The 20,871-nt window shown below is 41.3% G+C and overlaps 1 protein-coding gene across 2 annotated transcripts in view; it reads right to left on the reverse strand.

Annotated features, from left to right (window-relative positions):
- GLMN (glomulin, FKBP associated protein) overlaps positions 1 to 20,871 on the reverse strand; it is a gene marked incomplete at its 5' end in the record, with an annotated part of 1,643,959 nt that overhangs the window by 1,156,410 nt on the left and 466,678 nt on the right.

Below are 20,871 nucleotides of genomic sequence, written 5' to 3' on the forward strand. Positions count from 1 at the left end.
CAGTTCTCACAGAGAAAACCTGAGATGTTCTGCTGTACCAGAAAAACCTTAAGGAACAGACTACATCAGTTTTATGCAAGTGCAAACAAGCTGGATTCATTAACTGAGAGGACATATTGTGTATATACCTCCAAATATGGCCATAAAGCACCCAAGACCTACATTAGTAAAGATGCAATCGTATGTGTAGGAAGAGATGCTTCTGACAAAATTGTGGCAAAATGGAAAATAATAAAAGTTGGGGACAGCACAGTGATTGTGAAAAAATTACTCAATGGACACCATGCAGAACAGCTGATTCCAACAATCACGGAATGTTGAGAAGCAGGTTTATCCAAACTATCCTCAGCATATTTTCCCTGGAGGATCAAAGACGCATTTTCGTACAAAACAGGCTAAGCAGGCAATACATGTAGCCAACAAAGACTGAGCTGCCAAGCAGGGTGAAATCTGCTTCTCATTCTTCTGACAATAACAAAGTCTATGGAGAGACTTTGTTGGTGACATGTTTTCAATTGTTCTAAAGAAAAATGCCTTAAGGACAGAAACAAAAAATCCCCAAAGGAGCTGGCATGAAAAATCAGGAGCACCTTTGACTTGAATCAGATACTGGTGTTGGGAGATTAAGATGATCAGGAAGGAGACCATCAAAGTTGCATTAGTTCCACTGGATATATGAAAAGATGTGTAGCTTTGCAAGAGAAGTGGCTGGGAAAACTGGAATTTTGTTAATGATGTTAAATTGGTTGGTGAACTGTAAAGCATATACCACATTTATGTCATTAATGTTTTAAAGGACTCTGAAAGGAATTAAGAAGTAACTAAGTAAAACAGTTTTTGTTCTTATTAACATCTGTATAAAAAATTCACAAATGTAATTTACATATTATATTGTAAAACAATTTTGTATGGTGTGCAATCAGGGGTAATTGTAAATGTGAAGTATGAGGAGTCTTATTTACTACTACACAGTATATGTTAAAGATATTAAAGAAAGTGATTTTTTAGTTGTAATTTGTCCAAGCTTTACTGTAACAAAATATGAAAGGCTAAAAAGAAACATGTTAAAATTAATATAATTATATTATCTTAGGCTGCTGAGATCGGAAATGCAAAAGTGTACTGATAACCATTTTGCTAAAATTCTACATATGATGTGATCTCAAAGTTGATGCTAATCCTGATCTCACTGTCTACAGGACCTTAATGCTGGGAAATAATCCCCTTATCAATACTTAGGTGCACTGCTTATTAATACAGATCTCAGCAGGCCAAAATCAAATAAATGTAGAAGAGCTAAGGGAATAATCTGACTTTACGTAGTCCCATACAAAAACAAAACAAAAAAAAGCAATACAAGTCTGAGGCTTCCCATTCTTTTCAAATAATCTGGCTTAATTTTTCTTAGATTCCATCTGTAAATCAGGCTCTTGTGCTGGTGGTAAATCATGTCCATATTTTCATAGTAGTTTCCATCTTTGCCTGTCAAGTTCCCTGTACTGGTTTTATTCCTCTCATCAATGTGTATCTTTAGGTTTTATTTTCTGCAAAAATCTTTTAGGTCAATAATAACCTCCCTCAATTTGCTCTGATTGTGAGACACAAACGTGAGCCCTATTCTGAGAACCTTTACTTCCATATTGGAGATTGACATTTTTTCTGCTCTCAGTCTGGTGTTTGGTGGGCTTTTCTTGAGTAAACTCACTGATGTTATTATTGATCTAAAAGCTTTTTGCAGAAAACTAAACCTAAAGCATGCAAGCTGTTTTACATCTGGGAGGGAAACAGAGATAAGAAAAGAGGAGATCGCAATTAGTGTAAGTGGGAACATAGACTCCAACATACGCTTTAGCAAGTGTAACCTTAATTTTAGAATAGATAAAATCTGTGCGTGCAGTCAACATTTTGGAGCAAATTCCCACATCTGGAGAGGTAAACAATTTTTTGAAAATTTACATATATTCTTGTATTTATGACAAATTAAAAGGGGATGGGGGATTCTAAAAAATCTTATTTTTTTTGTATGGTTGTTTTCATTGAGGCAAAAAAGTCATGAAAATGTGACATAGGTTTCAAATGAAGATCAGAAGAAACAATTACATAAGAGAGCGGCCTGGCAAACACTGTTTGCATGTAAGTTAAAAGATGGACGTATATATTCAAAAGTGATGCCATGTACAATAGGTAGAAGTAGTAGCGTTCTCTCACAATGGTTACTCTCAATTTTATCATGGAATGTAATTGGTCTTAGAGAAAAACAAAAGTACTGAATTGTACTAAGAAGAGTAGGGTGCAAACATCAGTATTACAGGAGACACATCAGGATAGAATTGAGTATACAAATTTGATAAAGAAAAGATTTCACAGTAGACATTCAGCAAAATATCACAGTCAAAGTAAAATGGAAGTAACAATACTGACTATTGCAGAAGATCTAATAGTTACAGAAGAGGAAAGCTATAATAGCTAGAGATTTGTGGTAGTAAGGGGTTAATGGCAAGGGAGAAAGATTACACTTGCATGTATTTATATCCTTCCTAAAACTGCTATTATTGACGTTAATAGAATTGTGAGAAAAATAGTAAGCTTTCAGAAGGGAATATTACTTATGGGTAGGGGGGTAGAAAGTACAGTTTTGTACCTACCATAAACGTAGATGTTCGAGTGCTAATACAGCTTGCAGTCATAACAGATGGGTTCTCCTGCCGTCAGGCGGGTCCTCGGTCGGCCGAATTCCAAAGTCTAGGTCAGGCGTCGGTTGTTGTCGCTTTCTTTCCTGACGTCAGTGCGACAGGTGTATATAAGACACAGCCGATGCCATTTTCTTCAGTCTTTCTTGCCCCAGATGTCAGGTGCCCCCAGAAGGAAGGCAAAATATATATATAATCATGCAATGCAATATAATCAAAAATCAGTAGTTGCAAGCAAATACACCATAGAAGGATAACCCAATCAGGTTGTAAGATGAGGAGTTAGCCACTAGGTCTGTACCCAGAGGGGAAGGAGGGAGGGAAACCTGGACTGCAGCTGTATTAGCACTCGAACATCTACATTTATGGTAGGTACAAAACTGTACTATGTTCATTGTGCATACAGCTGCAGTCATAACAGATGGGTAGAATCCCAAAGCTACGCACAGGGTGGTAGGCACTAGGTGGAACTGGGAGGAGCCAGAATGCCCTGCAACACAGCAGTGGCAAAGCCTGCTCTAGTTTTGGAGTATAAAGGTAGGTGGTAGTGTTTAGTGAAGGTATGCACAGAACTCCAAGTGGCTGCCTCCAAAATATCTTTGGTAGGGACTCCTCTGAGGAAGGCTGCAGAGGTAGCTGTGGCCCTTGTGGAGTGGGATCTGATGCCTGTAGGTACAGATTTGCCATGAAAGGAGTAACAAAACCGTATGCAGTGGCCTATCCATTTTGAAATTGTCTGTTTGGAAATTGGCTTCCCTTGAGCTCCTACAGCATAGGACACAAAGAGTTGTTCTGATTTCCTGAAAGGCTTTGTTCTGTCCAAATAGTAGCGTAGCTGTCTATGGATGTCTAAGGAATGTAGCAGCCTTTCCCCTTTGTTTTGAGGATTGGGGTAAAAGGTAGGTAAGTGTATGGCCTGATTTAAAGCTACCCTGGATACTACCTTAGGCATAAATGACGGGTTGGTTCATAGGGAAACCCTGTCCTGATGGAAGATGAGAAAGGGCTGCACAGCCATGAGGGCTTGTAGTTCCGAGACCCTACGAGCTGAGGTAATAGCCAGAAGGAAAGCTGTTTTCCAGGACAAATATTGCAAATCTGTTGAGGCAGCTGGTTCAAAGGGAGGCAATGTTAATTTTTCTAGAATGTAATTAAGATCCCAGGCTGGTATTGGTTGTTTCCTTGGGGGTCTTATATTCTTAGCCCCTCTGAGGAACTGCCTTAAGAGTGGGTGAGAGAATAAGGGTGGATCAGTGTTGTATTCTGCAGACATGGCTGAGGCATGGATTTTGATGGAGGAAAATGAAAGTCCACTGTTCAACAGCTCAGCTAGATACTGTAATATCGGAGGCAAATTCAGTTTTCTAGGATCCTGGCCCTTTTTCTCATTCCAAGCGCAAAACCGTTTCCATTTTGCGGAGTAAGCTTTTCTAGTAGATGACCTTCTGGCCTCCAAAATGACATCCTGCACCTCCTTGGAGAGTAGGGTCTGTTGTGGTGTTAAGGAATTTTCCATGCAGCCAGATTGAGTGTTTTCAGCTGACTGTGAAGAGTTTTGTAGCTGTGCTGAGTCAGGATAAGAGGCATTAGAGGTAGGGTCTAGGGAGGAGAATGTGTTAGGCTCCTCAGGAGTGGGTACCAGTGTTGTCTTGGCCAGTCTGGAACAATCAGTATCATCTTTGGTCTGTCTGCTCTTGCTTTCAAGAGCACCTTGGGCAGTAGAGGCAAAGGTGGGAAGGCGTAAACAGTCCTTGCTGCCCAACTGAAAGAAAGGGCGTCCACTCTCCAGGCCTTTGGATGAAATGTCCTTGAGCAGAATTTTGACAATTGATGATTCTTGTGGGAGGCAAAGAGATCTATGTCTGGCCTTCCCCACGCTTGGATTATCTTTGTAAACACTTGAGGATGCAACTTCCATTCGTGCGGGTCTGTCATATTTCTGCTTAGATTGTCTACCAGCGTGTTTTCCAAACCTGGCATGTACCGTGCTTGAAGCTCGATTTGCCATTCCAGAACCATGTTCCAAAGTGAAATGGCCAGCCTGCACAGGGTGTATGAATGTGTTCCTCCTTGTTTGTTTATGTACCACATTACTGTGGTGTTGTCTGTTCTCATCAATAATTGCCCTGGATGCAGGAGGTCCTTGAAAGCTGTAATTGCATTTATCACTGCTAGCATTTCCTTTTGATTGATGTGAAGGTGGTTTTCCTTTTGGGACCATTTGCCCTGAATGCACCTGTCTGTCATGTGTGCCCCCCAGGCGTAGTCTGAGGCATCTGTTGTGATGACTTGATTTGCTTGAGGCTTACAGAATGGTAGACCTGTGTTTGTTTGGCATGCTTGGGCCCACCATAGAAATTCCTTTTGCAAGCATGGAATTAGTGGTAATATTGTTTCCAAACTGTGGCTGTGTTGAGACCATAGGTTTTTCAGGTACCATTGAAGTTTCCTCATATGCAACTTTGCATAGAAGAATGCAAAATGCCATGAAGCCCAGAGCCTGCAGGATTTTCCTTGCAGTTAGCCTGGTACAAATTGCTAGCATCTTGAAGTACTGAGTTAGTTGCCCCTGTTTTTCTGGCGTAAGATAGGCCATCTGGGTGTTTGTGTCCAGGTTGGCACCCAGGAAAATTATTTTCTGAGATGGTGTTAGCCTGGATTTCTCTTTGTTGACTGTGTATCCCAGAGAATGCAATAACTGTGTTACATAAGCCAGATGTTCCAGAAGTATGTGTTTGCTGTCCACTTGGATCAGGCAATCGTCCAAATAAGGGTAAATATGTATCCCTTGAAGTCTGCAGTAGGCAATTACTGATGCCAGGCATTTCGTGAATACTCTGGGTGCAGTAGATAAGCCAAAGGGCAATGCAGAGAATTGATAGTGGATTGAACCTGCAAGAAATCTGAGGTATCTTCTGCAGCTTTGTCTGATTGGGACATGCAGGTATGCCTCCTTGAGGTCCAATGTTACCAGCCAAGACTTCTTGCCCAGCATGGGAAGAAGCTGCTGTAAGGTGAGCATCTTGAATTTTGGTACGAGCAGGAATGTGTTTAGGATGGATAAGTCCAAAATGGGTCCCCAGTCGGTTCCCTTCCTTGGTACCAGGAATAGTCTGGAATAAAATCCTTGACCTTGTTCGTGAGTAGGTACCTCTTGAACAGCTTTCATGTCCATGAGCTTTGAAATTTGTATTTGAGCCTCTGCCCTTTGATTGTGTGGCAGATTCGGCATGCCTCTCATTTTTGGAAGAGCGTGAAAATGAAATCTGTAGCCTCTGTTTATAATGTCCAGGATCCATTTGTCTTTTGTGACAATATGCCAATTTTTTGAAAATAATGCCAGCTTTCCTCCCAAGGGTGCTGCCACCTGAGCCTTGCTTGGCATGCAAAGGGGAAAGTCATTGGGTTTGTTTCCTGTATTGTTGTGCACTGTCTTCGCCACCTCTTGGTGCTGGAGATTGCCACTGTCTGCCTCTATATGATCCTTGAGATTGTCCTCTGCCCCTTGTGCGCCTGTATCTACCTCTTTGGGGCTTGTCCGTGGCAGGAAAGGACCAGTTTTTTGAAGGCCAGTTTCTGCTAAAACGTGGTGGTTGTACCTGTAGAAAAGCTTTGACAGTTTGCATAGATTTAGCTTTTTCTTCCATTTTCCGTAGTATCTCCTCAGCATTAGTACCAAATAATACATCCTTTTGTAAAGGAGCATCTAGTAGTTTAGCCTTAACATGATCAGGCAAGGTTTGTTCCCTAAGCCAGGCATGTCTACGAATGACTGATCCTGTAACAGCAGCTCTACTTGAGGCCTCTAGAGCATCATAGCCACATTGTAAGGTGTGTTTACCCACTTGTTCTGCACTATGAATCATATCCTGCAACTCCTTCAAATCTGGTTGTTCAGGTTGTGACATTTTTTTCTTTAATTGTGATAACAGAAACTGCTGATATTTAAGCATATGGAACTGGCAATTTAAGGCCCTCATGGCTAGGGTGGCCGAGGTATATACCTTTTTTCCCCACCTTTCTAAGGATCTAGACTCTCTCTTGGAAGGTAATGGATTCTTAGCAGTAGAGGCCTTCATTCCCTTGGGGCCTTGAGAAATGGTTTCTGGGTCAGCATTATGGCTTTTGTAAAGAAATTGGTGTGAGTTAGGAACTCTGTAGTACCTATCAGGCTTGACTGGGGCAGGAGGCAGGGAATCCGGATTAAGGCAAGCCTCCGAGTAAACATCATCAAGAATGTCCAAGACAGGAGGTATCACCAGAGGTCTGTGCAGAGGTAGCAAAAGAAATTCCCTAAGCCTTTTCTTGGAATCTGAAAAATCTTGGTCTTCCCAATGGAAGTGTTCCCTTAAGGTATGCAAGGTTTCCCCGAAAGAAAAGTCCTCTGGGGGGGATACAGAAGGGATGGACTGCTCTGCATCAGAATCTTCAAAAGTGGAGTACGAATGTTCCTCTTCATCAGAATGTTCTGAAATAATGGAGCCCTGGTCAGAAGAGGGAGAATCTTCCTCCACTCTTGGTCTCTTGTCCGGCGGGGGTTGGGAACCCCTGATAAGAGTAATTAAATCCTCAGCCATTTTGAGCATCTGCTTTTTAGGCATGGGGCCTGGAGATGGGCCCTGTGCAACAGGCCTCTTGGAATGCATGATTTAGACTTAGTAAAGGCCTTTATGGAAAAGGAAGAAGAAGGTCTGAATACACCATGGGTGGAAGTGGACCTGTCCACATTAAGAGGCTCAACACTCACAGTGGCTTCGGTAGCTGTAGTCAGGGTATGGGCCGAGGAACCTGCGGTCTCGGTTACAGAAGACACCGCCAGAGAAGTGTCGTCGGTAGTCAGGGGCTGCGTAGGCACCTCGCTGAGAACCAGAGCACGTGGTGTCGGTGGAGACCGCGGACCTCACGTGTCGGTCTTTGTCCTTGCGTTTTTTGGACAAAACAGTAGTCGGAGTCTCCAACGACATTTTATAATTAAAAGCTTTACCAAAAAAGTGCTGGGCGAACTCCGCCCGACGCTTAATAGTGCGTTTATTGAAAGTAGCACAAAAGTGACAGCCCGAGACGTCGTGGTCTGGGCCTAAACAAGGTATACAGAGGGAATGGAAATCCTTATGCGGTATTTGCTTCCCACAAGAAATACAATTGTTAACCTTGTCTGACATCGGTCTGAGGCAAGAAAAGTTTCCCCAACGGGGTACTTAGCTTTAAAGAAGACTTCGGTTTCCAAATTTTCGTAATTTCAGGAGCTGGCCGACCGGCACTTGCGAACTGCTTCTGCTTCGGGCACCGCGCGGCAAAAAAGACTGAAGAAAATGGCGTCGGCTGTGTCTTATATACCCCTGTCGCACTGACGTCAGGAAAGAAAGCGACAACAACCGACGCCGGACCTAGACTTTGGAATTCGGCCGACCGAGGACCCGCCTGACGGCAGGAGAACCCATCTGTTATGACTGCAGCTGTATGCACGATGAACATCCTAATTTGTAACAGGGAGGATGTTATTAGTGGGACCAAGAAGGAAACTATAACAAAAGAAGGAATACTTCTGAAATAAATATATGAACATATCTGGTATGGAAGTTGTGAATTTAGTAGTAGGAAGACAAATAATTTATATATTATTTCACAAGGTACAATAAAGTACATTGTACTGGAAGGAAATTATATTTCACATGAGTATGTGCATTTAACTGAAAGCTTCGTCACAAATCCTATAACTATTTCAGAATACGCACCAATAAAAACTTAAGTTAAAGCTGCAAGGTAATGATGTAAAAATGAGACAAAGGCACTTTCCTACTTATCGGTTAAAAGGACAGCAATTTAAGGAAAGGGAAATTATTTAATCGTTAAGGAAGGGTAGCTAGTGAGTGGGGTCAAATGAAAATGGAGCTTAAATCATTGTAGAAATAAGAAGAAGACATATGAGAAAAAGTAATAGAAATTATTTACAGGGGGTTAAAAGGAAGTTATGTACTCACTGTAATGTTTCATCTGTATTCACTGCTTCAGTCTTCATCAAACCTGTGGGCCTCAGTTTTGAGCTCGGAACTGACTCGGCCATCAGCAAGCTTAGGATTGCAAGCTAGAGCTCCTCCCTACCAATACTGCCTTGCTCCTCTCAGATACCTCAGATCGAGTTTGCTGCCATTACTCTCAGAGGAAAGAAATAGATGCTTAAAACAAACAATAGAGCTTAAAAGAATGCTCAGGAGCTCAAAACAGGAACAAAGTTTCTCAGAATTATGCATCAGTTCCTTCAAAGATAAGGAAGGGAAGGTTGATGGAGACTGAAGCAGGCAAAACAGATGGAATGTTATGGTGTGTGTACATAACTTCTTTATCTGATGTTCTGTTCAGTTTTCATCAAACTTGTGGGATAGAGTCCCCAGCTACATAGATCTGGGCAGCCTCATGAATGGATATTCCAGAGCACTGCAGAACCAAAAGCAGCCCTATTCCTGGATATATCGAGTTTAGAATGCAAAATAAAGCTATGAGAATTCACCCATGAAGCAGCTGCACAAATATCTTCTAAAGAAACTGTAGAACAGAATGCTTGGGACGTGGTTATGGATCTCGTGGAATGAGCTCTGACTAGTTTAGGTAAAGGAACATTGTTCAACGAATATAAATGAGTAATACAATCCCTTAATCATCGAGCAATAGTAACTTTAACAACAGCCTTCCCTTTTTTGGAATCTGGGAAAGCAACAAACAACTGATCAGATTCCCTGAATGTTTTTGTCCTATCCAGTTAGAAGCGCAATTGTCTATGGATGTCTAAAAGGCACAGCATATATTTACCCTTATTTTGGAAATTCAGAAAAAACAGGGAGATTAATGGATTGATTAATGGTGTTTACTGACGCAACCTTTAGTAAGAAAGAGAGATTAGTATGTAAAGTAACTGTCTTTATGAAAGATAAGATAGGGAGGTTTGGAAGACAATGCTTAAAGCTCCAAAATCCTCTTGGCCAAAGTAATAGCTACTAACAAGGCTGTTTTCCAGGACAAGAATTTCAACTCTGCCTTAGCAGCAGGTTCAAAGGGAGATAAGGTCAGAGCCTGAAGAACCAACTTAAGATCCCAAGGAGGAGTAGGATCTTTAACAGGAGGTCATAGAAGATGGTACCCTTGAGAAAGGCTTTGCAAAGTCTAAAAGAAAAAGATGTAGCATTCTCCCCAATGCGAAAATTAGAAATGGCTGCTAACTCAACTGTCTGTAGTGAGAGAATCCTGTCAGGTGGAAGATAGGGCAGGGTTTTGTTTGTATCCAAGAGGGCTCCTATAAAATCTATCATTTGCACAGGTTGCAATTCTGACTTTTGAAGGTTTATACTGATCCCTAAGGTTGGGGCAGGTTGCAAGACAAAATCCCTGGCTTGAATCAGTAGATGCCTGGATGGTGTAACTAGCAGACAGTCATTCAGGTAAGGAAACGTGGAATTCCTGCAGTCTGAGGTGAGCTGCAACCACTGTCATGCATTTGATGAACATCCTGGGAGCTTTGGTGAGACAATATGGAAGCACACAAAACTGAAGTGACTGGCTCCCTGGCTGAAACTGAGGTACCTTCTGGAGCATCTGTTAATTTTGATGTGGTAGTACACATCCTTCAACGTCTATCGAGCACATCCTGTCCTCCTTCTGTAGAAAGGGAAGGATGGACTGAACCGTGACCATCCTAAACTTTGTGTGAACTGTGGCCATCCTAAACTTTGTGTGTTTCATGGATTTGTTCAGGTAAGTTAGGTCCAGTATGGGCTTGAGATCCCGTTTTCTTTGGAACTAAAAAGAATCGGGGATAGATCTCTGATCCACGCTGGTCTAAGGGGACCTCCTGGATGATTCTTTTGAAGCAACTTTGCAATTTACAAAGTTGCCACCTCCCTCTGATTGGTGGAACATTGGGGAGGTGTTGTTTTGGCTTGGGGAGATTTAAAAAGGGAATGGAGTAACCTCTGGATATGACACCTTGCACCCATCGGTCATTCATGATGGCTAACCAGGCTTCTAGGTGCAAGGAGCATCATCCCCAGACTGCCTCCAGAGATGGACAATTGGGCAACATCTCAGGGATGCTGTAAGGATTTCTCCAAAGGAGAATCCCAAGACCACTGATTCAGCGTACCCCCTCTGCTCCAAGGGCAGCGTCTAAAACTCACATTATTCCCTCTTCTGCCCCTGGGGGAAAAAATCTCCCTGAGTGTCCTGGAAAGGATCCTGGGTTTTTCGGAAACACAACTTTTTTACCCTGTGCTGATTCCTGGTGAAGGACCTTTTTGGGGTAGAGAAGTGGATTCTGACAGCAGATAGGGTCATTCCATGTTTCTTGCTGTAGAAAAGTGTGTCACGAACAGTCAGTCCAAACAGAGAGGAACCGTCAAAGGGGGCACTGACAAATGATGCCTTAAAGGGTCCCACGAAATCACACAGCCGCATCCAGGCATGGCGCCGAATGGCAATGCCGGAATTGGCTGCCCTAGAGGTGCCCTCAACTGTGTGAGAGATCAGCCTCATGGACACACTGGAAATGGACTGCAGAGTGGCCATACAGGAAGTAAAGGAAGTCTGTTTCTCCTTCGCTATGGACTCAGGGCCGGAGCTAGGGAGTTCCTTAACTAAGTCCCTCTGTAGCCTTGTAAAGTGGGAAAGGCAATTCAATGCTCTGAGGGCAAAGGTGGAAGAAGCGTAGACCTTTTTTCCAAATCTAAATAGAAAAACTGGTGGAGGTCCAGGAGGCACACAAATCCAGTGAGGAACATTGCAGGCTAGCAACCACCAAAAATATTTACTGAACCAGAAGAGCAGTCAAGCGCTTTAGTCTTGCATCAAGACTTCATCAGAACTGCTGTTATCTCATGAACCAGACACTATAAAGGAAATCCAGTAATGTAAATGTTTATTACACACTTGTTTTAATTGCACCATTATGTGTCAGTATTGGTTGATTTTAATCACGTTTACTGAATTTTCTTTATAGTGTCTGGTTCATGAGATAACAGCAGTTCTGATAAAGTCTTGATGTAAGATGAAAGCGTATGACTACTCTAATGGTTCAATAAATACTTTTGGTGGTTGCTAGCCTACGGGTCCCTCACTGGATTTGTGTGCCTCCTGGACCTCTACCAGTTCTTTTTCTTTTTAGATTTGGAAAAAGGGTCTAAGCTTCTTCCACCTTTGCCCTCGGAGCACTGAACTGCCTTTCCCACTTTTCCCTCCTGGACCTCCACCATTTTTCTTTTCTTTTTGGTTTCTGGTTCTTAGTCTGTCTGTTTATTGCCTTTTTCCAAATCTGTCCACAGCCTTAGACTCCCTGTCAGGGGGATGAACAATACAGCTTTCCTGGGCAAGCTCTTTCTTGGTGGCTGCCACCACCACCATGGCATCTACTGGAATGCCCTTCATCCAGTGAGGTCTATACTTGGAGATACTAAGAATTTTATCCTGTCATTTAGGAATAGCAGACACCAGTTCCACGAGGGGGTTTGCAATGCAGGGGGGGGGGTGGGACACCCAGGTTGCAGATGGGTCAGTCCCAAAGGCCTCCAGGAAAACTGACTCATCTGAGGTGGGGTTTGGGGCTGACCATCCACCTTTCTGGCAAATAATTTCTAAAATGTTTCCAAAAATATGTTAGGTGGAGATCTAGGGGGAACCTTCCCTTCACTGAAGTCAGTGTCTGTCATGAAAGATTCCTCTGAAGAATCTACGTGCCACCTTTTCTTCTGGGGCACCTCCTCAGTGGGGTGCTCTGGGAGGTGTCAGAAGATGTCTGGGCTTCCCCTAAGTGGAAGAGTCTGGAGGCCCTGAGGAGCTGGCTGCCCTGGTGGCAGAAGAGAGTTCTCCAATACAGAGTTCATGAGGAGAAGTGGTGTATCTGAAACTGTAGGGGCCAGAGGTCTCCTAGGAGTGGAGAAGACTCTCTCTCTACCACCTCGAAGGCCGAAGGACTACTGGAGTCCTGAGGAAACCTCCCCTGTCCTGACAGATCAGGAAGAGACTGTCTCTAGTCACTACCAGCCCTCTGCTGCAAGGGAGAAGTCGACTCCATGCTGTGGAATGCCGAGGCACTGAGGGGAAGTGAAAACTGTGAGAGCTTTGTCGTTAAAGTCACCCCCCTGGACTCAACGTTGAGGCTTCATCTCCAAGATGTGGTTGGAACCGAGCAAGTCAAGGAAGCAGTCGGGTTCGAAGAAGAAGGCCTGTTGACCCCAACAGGCTGGCCCCAGGGAATGACAGATCCACAAGCTCCAAAATGGTAGGCCAGAATGGAAAGGAAAAACAATCCTGCAGGGAGAAGCTCTCCTCGCAAATCCCACAGGGGATGGAGCTGGGAGGACCACAATCTGGATCTGTGTACGGAGAAATTTCCTCATCAATCTGTCCACCACGTTCTCAAACGGGCACTGAGAGGACCTGATCAATGAGGACACAGAGGAGGGTCTGGAGTGATGCCTGGGGGAAGAAACCCTTGGAAACTTACTCGGTGCCACAAGCTCCAGCTCCAAAGAGGGAGCTGGGGCATGAGATGGAGAAGAAGACACCAGTATCGGAGCCAGGGAACTCTACTCCCAAGGTCTCGGGGGGGCTTTTTTGGCGGCTCTGACTCAAGAGACATGGAGGGATCCAGGGACTGCTTCTTATGTTCCCTAGCATCCTTAAATTTGTTGGTGGGGGTTTGAGTCCCCGAGACGGAAGCAATAGTGAAAGAAGAAAGGGGAATAAGACCCCTGAGAACCAGTTTATTTCTTCTATCTGCAAGGGCCCAGGGAAGAAAGGCCTTGTTGACAGAGCAAGCCACCTGAAGGTGGACAGGAGAAAAAAAATAAACGCACTCCCTGTGAGCATCAGATACAGGGATCTTGTGCCCACAGAAAGTGCATTTTTCAAACCCAATGGGTTTGTCAGATTTTCTGACATGATAGCAAGATGGAAAGACAGTGAGAACATGACGGCCAGGCACAGAAAGATTACATTACACTACGGAAAAAAAAATTTTTTTTTTTCTACAAAAAGGCAGAAAGAAAGAGAAGGGTAGGAGAATAAGAAATAGGTCATAAGACCACTTACAGTTGGATGAACACATGTTAGAAAAAACAACCACGAGGAGCTCTAACAGGACACAATGCTTCTCTCTGCACGGCAAACGAGATCTGAGGTATCTGAGAGAAGCCAGGCAGTATGGGTAGAATGGGAAGAGCTCTAGCTTGGAATTCTAAGCTTGTTGAAGGCCGAGTCAGTTCCAAGCTTGGAACAGAGACCCACAGGTTTCATGAAGTCTGAACAGACATCAGATCAAAGATTATAAAGTACTGCAGAATCAAGGAATCAAATGCAGATTACTAAAGGGGAAATAAGGGAGTATTTTGAAAATAAGATGAGTTTAGAAAGGTTGATGTTAAGCAACTGCCATCTCAAGAGCACAAAAACTTTTAGCACAATGACTTAGGCAACAGGAAGTAGAAAGGGTCGTCACCAAACGTAGGGAGCCTTTAACAAGAAAAAATAATAACCATAGATCCTTTACAGGTATTAGAGAAATTTTATGAAAATTTATGTAAAGCAGAGGAGTGTGGAAACCAAGGCACAATTGGAAATGTTTAATGAAAACTTAATGTCAAAGCGAAAGGAAGATGAGGCTCAACAACTAATAACCAAGATAGGAACAAATGATATAAAATGGTGATGTATGTCAGTAAACATGGAAGTCTCCAGGAACAGACAGTATTCTTGTAGAAATTTGGAAGTTGGGAAGGGAGAAAACTGATTACGACTTGGAAGGATTTTTTGACAATATTTTAAAAGAAGGGAAGTACCTGTAACTTGGAAAAAAGCAGTGGTGACTGTATTATCCATAGAGAGTAGAGATCTTTTAGATCAAGCTTTAAATAGACCCATTTAATTTATAAACCATAATTATAATGTGTTGATCTCTACACTAGCCAACAGTGGCAAATGTGTTGTTAAAAGTGATAGGTATGGATCAGCATGGCTTTGTGGAGGGGTCACTCATATGACAATATTAACAAAACGATGATCCAGAAGGAAGCAAACTATATGAAAACATTGCTATTGCTTGTGGGTCTTGATACAGACAAATCATTCAGTAGAGGCAGCTGGGATTTTATTAGTAGGGTAATGATAGTTTTGTTCTCTGACAGAATAACAGGATTAATTATTATGATCTATGAAGGGTTACAGGCGAGAAATGAGGTGGAAGGTTCCTTTCTGACAAGTTGCGTTTCAAAAGAGGAACCTGATGTGTGTCCTCTTTCCCATTATTATTTGCTTTATATTTAGAGCCACTGTCAAAGAAAATAACGGACTCATAAATTCAAGGGTATAAATGGCACAGTAATCAACAAAAGTTAACTTTATTTGACATTACTCATTACTTGATAAAACCAGAAAAGGACATTTCAGTGCTGTATAACATTTTGAAACAGTTCCAAGTCATTTTGGGATATAAAATAAACAAAGTTTACTGCTATAGGCTTTGTTTTATCCATGTACCCACACATGAATTGGTTCAGGAATACCCATATTTATTGGGATATGATACAATGAAGTACTTGCGTGTATGGATTAAAAGAATTTTATTGTGGCAATTAATGACATGTGGGAAAAACATTACACAAAATAAAATATAAAAATTGAAAAGCTGGAAGCTCTCGATTACATATGTGAACATGAAAAGTAAGATGCAAGCAGTGAAAATGTTTCAGTCTCTTTAGTTTTAAATATAAGTAAGGCACATTTTTATCAACAAAAGGGGACAATTGTGGATAATAATAAAAAATTGAAAGAATTTATATGGGAGGGGAAAGGGCAAGACTTTAAGTGGGATAAGCTGATTTCCAGTACAGAAAAAAGTGGTTTATGATTACCTGATTTGAACAGTTACTTTAGGATTAAGTAGTTAAGGTTCATATACATTGAAGATGCAGGTCACTAAGGAGAATAACAACCACCACAGATAACATTATACTTACAAAGTAGTAGAAAGTATTCTAAGAACTAAGCCAACATGGATATGGAGAACGATTTTACCAGTGGGATGACTACAACTAGAGTACTGAAAACAGTTAAAGAGGGGGGTGGAATTTATTGGAAGAAAATTAGCAATTGCACCAATGTATTGGGAGCAAATAACTAGACAGAGGAAAATAACAGAGTGGGATGAGGCCAAGCAAAAATTTGGACTGCATTTCACAGACCATCTTCCCTACCAGAGACTGACAACAGAGTATAGGCAAAAAATAAAGGAAAAGAGGATGCTAAGTGAAAGACCAGCTCTGGTACAGTTTATATCTGAGTGTAGAACAGAAGCTGTTGTTAAAAAGGGATAATTGGTAGGGCATATAAAATACTGCATGATAACTACAAGAATGAAATATAGGAAAGATCGGGAACAGATAACGGAAAGGCAGTTTACAAAGGAACAACTGTAGGACACCTGTATGGCTCTCAAGTATGAGACAAATTTCAGGTTTAGGTTTCATAGGTAGGTACTAGGCTATTGGCCCTAGGGTCTATATAAGCCTAGCCAAACTGTACCCTGGCTTTTGCCACCCAAGAAAATTAATTTCCTGTGCCCCTGTCAAGCAGAGCCACAGAAGTGATCCCCAGGGTGAATTTTCTATCTCCCATCCAATCATCAATATTTTTCTTGAAGAATGCTAATGAGGAGCTTTGTTTGAGATAGATAGGTAGTTAGTTCCAGAGTATGGGAAGTCTCTGGGAAAGGAATCTATCTCTCCAGCATATTCTGTTTATTGTGGTGATAAGGTTTTGGTCCCTAGAGCGTGTAGCTCGGAGGGATTGGGATTTTGTTAGGTGAAGCATGTCCAACAGTTCTGGGTTTGACATAGCTTTGCATGTTAGGCAGAGATCGCCTCTGAGTAAGCGATATGCGACACTAAAGCTGGAGTTTTTTGAGAAGGTCTGCGTAGGGCATCTGTTTGATTCTTGCTTGGAAGTATTTGCATACACCAACCAGACTTCAGAGAAGTCTTCCTCAAATAGATAAATGCTTGAGGTGTGATGGAAAAGAGAAAGGCAATGGCAACATATTTTTAGGAATTTAATGAATTAGCAGATTTTAAAAATTCCCTAAGGGTATTTTGTCAGAAATATTGGGGAAGCAAATGACTGTAACCAAGGAAATTATTTTTGAGATGGAATACAGGATCTGAATTGGTCAGAAATTGTAAGGCCTTAAAAGTTTAATGCTATTGGCTGGCAGAAAAGCAATTGCTAGAAAATGGAAATCAAAATTTACACCATCTGTAATTGATTAAGTACTGAATAGAGTAAACACAATAAAAGAACTAGAGGTGAGATCTTTAGAAAATGGAAGAAGCAAATTACATGTAATTTGTGGAAATAATGCATGCAGAATAATCTTCAAGAAGAGGAGTGAGGCTTTAGAGAAGACTGGAACTCAACAATTTACATAATGTCGGAATGAAAGAGAATTTCAAAAAAAGAAAACTTACATGTATAATGCATGAAAATAATGAAAACATTTAATGGTTTGTTTTCTTTCATGTTAATATATGTGTACTGATACTCCATTCATCCAAATTAATATATCAAATAGTCAGTTTCAAGGTTTTATTATGAATACCAAAACAACTGCTTAAAATTCCTATAAACCAAACAGCATAGCATATAAACTGAACAAGTTTAACCACATGCTAATACACAATACAACCCATTGCAAAAATAATATAATTACTTAAAACAATTTTAGCAGTGTCTAGCATTTGTGTAATACACACATAAATTGACATATTAATGACTAAATTCTTCTGACTCAATGGGAAATTTACTCTGTACCTTAGAAGATAATCTGTAGTGTATCTGTCAATGTCTTCTACATTGATATTTACTTTTAGAATTATTTAGTGGTTCACCATGTAAACAAAAGTGCTTTAAAACCACAACAGTTGTCTGCAGCCTTTTAGCCTTTACTCTTTGCTTGAATCGCTATCTATCTATCAACACACACATACATGGTTAAACAGAACCCATTTCCAACTTTTACATAAGAGAAGAGTAATCCAGAAAGAAGTAACTCCAGTATGGAGACCTGTGAAGCACCGCACTCTTAGAAAAAGTCATGTATCCCCCATACTGACTTGGGTCCTTTTGCTTGAGCACTGTTTTACCCTCTGAATAATATCTGGAATAATTTGCAATTGGAAAAGGTGTAATAAGCATGAAGCAAAAACACTTAACCAAAGAAAAATGCACCACAGGCTGCAACCAGACTCTTCCTTTAATAAATGAGATAACATTGAGCACTTTCGCCTCTCTCACATGACACTTTATCAGAATAAAAAACAATACAATAGTGCCATTTAAATAATATAAAACCCCTGGGTATTGGTTAAACATTTCTCCAGTCATTTCTCATTGTAAAATCACATGCTGAATCAGCCATTTTGTACCCATTGCCTGTTTACAACATAAGAACATAGTAAAAAATTAACATTATTTTTTTTTATCCTAAAGGACCCCTATAAGGTTGATCTGAAAAAGCATTTTAACACTTTTTTTGAACCTTGTATACATATATATCCAAGGTAAAATTAAATCATCTTGTTAAATATTTATAATCTGAATGCTTTCTCTTTAATGCTGATTTCAAGGAGACAGAGTCATTAAGTCCCGGGGGAATCTTGCTGGTAGCCTTAACTGCCATTGCAGTTCTTTTTTACGTAAAAGATTCTTCCAGTCACCCCCTTCTTAATTCAACACATAAAATCTCTAAGATGCCAAACTTAAAGCATACAAAGCCATTACGTCTTTGAATGTCTGTAAAGGTAATTTGTTTCTTTTCTACTCTTAATATCATTATGTTCATAAATTCTACTTTTTAACGCTCTTTCCATTTTGCCCATGTAAAATCCTTTACATGTATCACAAATAGCGAGATAAACCACCTTTTCTGTATAGCACTTTCCTTTTATAAAACTAACTTTGGTTTCTATCCTGTTGCACAATATTGCACTACTATATCTTATAATATATGAACATTGGGAACATCTCCCACAGGGTTTTGTTCCTCCACCCAAAAAAGAAGTTATGTACTTACCATAACGTTCCATGTGAGTTGTTTATCTCGCCTTTATTCTCACTGATGGGTTCGGAGCCGATCCTCGGCTCTGACACGGCCGATAGCAAAGCTCAAGGTTTGCCAGTAGCTCGAGACCAAGCCCCTTATCCCACAATGCACTGCTGGAATTACCTCAGATCTTGTTTGCTGCGAGTAACAGTATATATATATATATATATATATATATATATATATATATATATATATATATATATATATATATTTTTATTTATTTCTATCAAGAACACTTCCCGCAGGGGAAGAAGAAATATTGAATAACCAGGATGGTACTAGCCTCTAAGTCAACAGTCAGCCAGGAGGGGGAAGGAGGGAGGGACGTGAGAATAAAGGCGAGATAAACAACTCACATGGAATGCTATGGTAAGTACATAACTTCTTTATGTGAAGTTGTTAAATCTCTCCGTTTATTCTCACTGATGGGTAGCGTCCCTACCACACTCAACCTTGGGTGGCTCATGGAAGTATGTTCTTCAGTACCGTGGAACCAAAGGAAGACCTGTCCCTTGAAGCCTTATCTACTTTGTAATGCGTGATAAATGTATGAGGCTTAGGCCAAGTGGCTGCAGCGCAAATATTGTCAAGGGGCAATTTAGCTTGAAAAGCAGAAGACGTAGAGACGGCTCTGGTAGAATGAGCCTTAGGTTTGTGTGTTAATGGCATGCTCGCATTCTCATAAACAAAGGATATACAATACGATAACCATTTAGATAAGGTTGTTTTAGCCACTGGATTGCCTTTTCTGGCTTCTGAGAAGGACACAAAAAGTTGATCTGATTTTCTAATATCCTTAGTTCTGTCAAGATAAAATCTGAGCTGTCTGTGTACATCAAGTTTGTGCAGCATGTATTCCAATTTGCTAGAGTGTTTGGGGAAAAAAGACTGGCAACTCAATGACCTGAATGATATTTGATTCAGAACAGACGTTAGGTAAAAATGAGGCATTTGTTCTGAGAGATACTCTATCAGCATGGAAAATCATGTAAGGTGGTCTGATAGATAATGCTTGAAGTTCTGACACTCTGCGGGCAGAAGTAATGATCACAAGAAAAATAGTTTTCCAGGATAAATATTTGAGATCACAAGAAGATGCTGGTTCAAAAGGGGGAAGAATAATTTGAGATGGCATAAAGTTTAAATTCCAGGGAGAATAGGGAATTTTGATAGGAGGTTTCATGTGAAGAACGCCTTTAAGAAACATCTTAGATAATTTATGGCCCATAACATTTGAGCCACCAAACCCAAGGTGAAAATTTGAGATGGCAGCTAATTGGACTCTAACTGTAGCAGCTGCTGCCCCTTCCTTAAAAATCTTTGTCAAGAATTCTAAAATAGATGAAAGCGGAGCTTGGAAGGGGTCAATTTTCTGCGTGTTGGCCCAAATTGAGAACCTTTTCCATTTACTGCCATATAATTTCCTGGTAGAAGGCTTGTGAGAAGACAAGATAATTTGTCTTGTATCTTCTGAAATTGAATGAAGCCTGGCAATTTGGTTGCAGCAAGGCTGGCCCCATTTGCGGAAAATCAACTCCGCAACCTGTTGTTTGAGAGACCACTCATGAGGGAGTAATATCGCCCTGCTTAGCTTGTCCGCTATCACGTTTGATTTCCCAGGGATGTGCGTTGCTAACAGAAAATGCTGGGACAACACAGCTCATTGCCAGACTCTGAGGGCTTCTCGACAAAGGGGGTAAGACTTGGTTCCACCTTGCTTGTTCAAGTACCAGACTACTGACATGTTGTCTGTCTGAACTGCAATAGTCCCTAGAGGGAGAGAGTCCTGAAAGTACTGCAATGCCAGAAGTACCGCTCTCAACTCTAGAACATTGATGTGCACATGTGATTCTTGATCTCTCCATGTGCCTTGGGCAGTCTTTCCCTGAAAATGCCCCCCCCCCACCTATCAGGGAAGCGTCCGTGGTCACAATGGCTATTGGGGGGGGGGGATAAAGGGTCTACCAACTGTGACATGAAGAGACATCAACCACCACCGAAGGTCTCTCTTGCAAGAATCTGTGATGTGAATCATGTGGT

Source organism: Protopterus annectens, chromosome 10.part0 (assembly GCF_019279795.1).
Source record: "Protopterus annectens isolate FY-2018-M chromosome 10.part0, PAN1.0, whole genome shotgun sequence".
NCBI classification, from domain to species: Eukaryota; Metazoa; Chordata; order Ceratodontiformes; family Protopteridae; genus Protopterus; species Protopterus annectens.